Here is a 3,438-nt window from a genome sequence, read left to right as displayed (position 1 = left end):
ACTGCCCTAGATGACCAGGGGTCTGGCTACTAGATGTCAGGTGGTCTGGACACGTGAACATTCTTTCACAAGTTCTTCCCAGGGTTCTCTCTAGGATTCATATACATATCTCTAGGCACTGATGCACAACGGAAAAATTCAAGTTCAATTTCCCAGGCCAGTTAAAGCAAGAATGGAATCATTTCCTCATACTTCGGTATATCTGATTTTAGTAATTTAGTAATATAGTGACTCCATGTTAGTTCCTCAATGGTCACACAGGGGGTGGAGGCACAAGCTCCAAACACAGGTGTTTCCCCTTGATGCTATACTCAGGCTCCCTGCAAATGGGGGGCGGGGAGGGGGGGCGGGGGAAGGACCTGTCCCATCCACCTACCACACGATATGTGGGCATTCAAGTCACCTGCTTTCATGCTCTACCTGTGACCCCTAGACAGCGAGGCCACCAACTAAGATCACACTTGGGCTCAGAGACATCCAGAAAGCTGCTGGGCCTGCTCAGCCTCTAGCTAGATCTTGGGGTGGGGCCAAACCCGGGCTGTGTAAAGGGGCCCAGAACCCTGTCACCCTGCTGGCAGGACTGTAACCCAATCCTTAGCATGTAGGATTTCAGCCCGTCGGCCTCTCTGTGCTCACATGAATATTTTAAGGCTCCGAACTGAAGTAGGGCACGGGCCCTGGGTGCAGCCTGGAAGGGATGGTGAGCACTGCCCCGCCAGGGCTCTGCTTCTCCAGCTCCCTAGCGAACCTCCTCGGGGCCAAGCACTAGTGCTTCCTGGGCCAAAGGTGCTTTTGGTGCAGAAGGAAGGACGAGGCTCCCTGCATCCAGAGGGAGGAGCCCTGGTGGGTCCCGGGTTCTGCCCTTACTAGCTGCCTGCTTTGGACAAATGGCTTCAGCCCTCTCGCCTGAGGGATGCATGCTGATTACGCTCGGCTCACTGCCGGTCATGAACGTTCAAAGATGCTGGATACGGGTAAAGGGCTGGCACCGTGCTAGACAAATGGTCCCTCCATTTGGGGGTTGGCAGACTCACAAAGCCCTTCTTCAGAACAGGCCTTGCAATTGGAGTTGGTGGCAGGGCTGGGGCCCATGGGTGGACCCCTAAATACCCTGGTAGAGGCCCCTGGTCTGCCCTTTGGCCCTGAGGATACCCAAACCTGAGGCCCCTCCTGAGGCTCATCACCCACACCCTCTGTGTCTGCTCTCAGAATTCAGCGTCAATCAAAGAGCTTTTGGAAATTTTTTATGTCCTAGAAGAAAAGCTTTGTTATGGAACACCCTCTCCCCTGCACCGGTACCTGCCATAACAAATTTCTCTCCGAGTCTTGTCCACTTCCTCCCAATGTCAACATTCTGCTGATCAGAATGTACCTTCCAGTTTGAGTTACCTTCTTACACAACATTGCCTTCCCAGGCTGAGTTGCTACAGGTGTGTGCATTATTCATTACCAAATGCCAGCCGCTGGCAGATGCTATGCCACGCAGCGCACCACGTAACAGCAATACGGGGTGCTTCCTTCTTGCTGCGGGCACTGCACACATCCTCTCGTACACCCCTCACTACAACCCTGTGCCCTGGGGATTGTAATCCCTATTTTACAGTTCGGGAAACTGAGGCTCAGCCCAAAGTCACCCATTCGGCAAATATTTCTTGAGTGTCTACAAATATCAGGGCCTACTGGGCACTGTGGTAGAGAACAAGATACACATGCAAAGTCCCCAGTCTCCTGGAGGTTCCAGACTCCGGGAAGGAGACAGACAATACACAATAAACAAAAAGGAGGGTGAGGGGAGAGGAAGAGGGTGGCAGTCGGTGGAGGGTCAGTGTTACTGGCGCCTGCTCCAATCTAGGAGGAACGCACGAGGCCAGAATGGTGAGGGATTCGATCATCCGCACACCAGGTGGCTGAGCCTGGATGGCTCCAGCACCCAGTGATGGGAGTCAGCGGCTTTTAAAGGTCTTCTTCTGGGCAGAGACTTCTTTACACATACCCCGAGGGGAGAGGATGGAATGTAGTCGCATCAAGTGAAATGTGGTCTCAGCAAAGGGAATGTCCATAGTGAAATGACCGGAGAAGCCAGTTGCCCAGAGAGAGGTATCAATTCAATTGCTTGATCCAACCTAACAGTCACAAATTCCTAACTGGGCAGGTTGTGGCAGGTAGCCACATCCAGGCCTGTAGCTTCCTTAGCAAAGGTTAATCTTTAAGTGAGCCCTATCCACTGTTCTCATGCATCTAGGATAACACACCTTTGAACTGTCAGAGTAATTTTCTTTTCCAGATCCCGCAGGGCACCACCACCAACACTAGAGCACAGACTACCGATTTCCTCATTCTTATCTTGCTGCCTGCATATTGTCTCCATGCTGTAAAGGTTAAGTATCCTGTAACTATCAGTGTAAAAGATGTGTCTCTCCATTTTGCCTTATATCCAATCCTAGAGATATCCTAGCTTTGCTTTCTCCCACCCCCTCAACCTACCACCAATGGATTTCTTGTGACCCTCAAGTTTTCTTCGATTCTAATGTATAAAAGGAGCCGCAACACTGCCCTTCTCTGGAGCATTTTTTCAATCCAATTCATTGAGATCTTGTTTTGGGCATGTCTTTAACAAATTGGCTCACATAAATTATTAGTTTTTAATTAGAGAGAGAGGACAAGAGCAAGAGAAACATCCATTTTGTTGTTCCTCTTATTTATGCATTCATTGGTTGATTCTTGCCTGTGCCTGGCGGGTCATTGAACCTACAACCTTGGCTTAGGTGGGACCACGCTCTAACCAACTGACATACCCGGCCAGGGCAAAATTCTTAGTTTTCCATTGGTTTGGATGTTCTTTTGTGGACACAGTGCTGCCAAGTTCTATGGCTGGCACTCGAGAAATATGCGGAAAATGAGTCCTTCCTACCAACTTCAGCCTGGCCACGCTGAAGTTCTGGCTGATGCACCGACGACACGTGGGCTCCGCATTGAAGCTGTTTCCAGTTTCTCCAATTGGAGCTCACGTGGGATGGGCAGTTTTCTGCGTGGAGCTTTTTGCTTCCGACGACTTGTTTTCTTGGGAGAAAGTCTTGAGAATGGGGTTGCTAGCTTGAGTCCTATGCATATGTATCACTCCGGGTTTCTCCTTTTGGAAAAACAGTGCATGTCTGGCACTTTTCCTGAGACCTGTGTCCCAGGCCTGGCCCTCATTATACCTCCTCACAGATGGTGCAGCTGTGAACAGCAGGGACTCCTGACTGCCCGGCAGATTCCTCCTCAGCCTTTCAAACCCTGCTCAACCACCCGCTACGTCCACAGGCAGGATGACTCCTTTTTCATGTAAAACCTGTTATGTTAGCATTCCTAGACACCCAGCTTCCTCAGGCTCAGTATTGGAGGTTTTGCCCCAGCACCATGGGTGGGTACTGACTATAGAGAAGGAAGTTTTGTATC

The sequence above is a fragment of the Myotis brandtii genome, unplaced genomic scaffold (genome assembly GCF_000412655.1).
Source record: "Myotis brandtii unplaced genomic scaffold, ASM41265v1 scaffold187, whole genome shotgun sequence".
Lineage (NCBI taxonomy): Eukaryota > Metazoa > Chordata > Mammalia > Chiroptera > Vespertilionidae > Myotis > Myotis brandtii.
Note: the sequence above shows the minus strand (reverse complement) of the source record.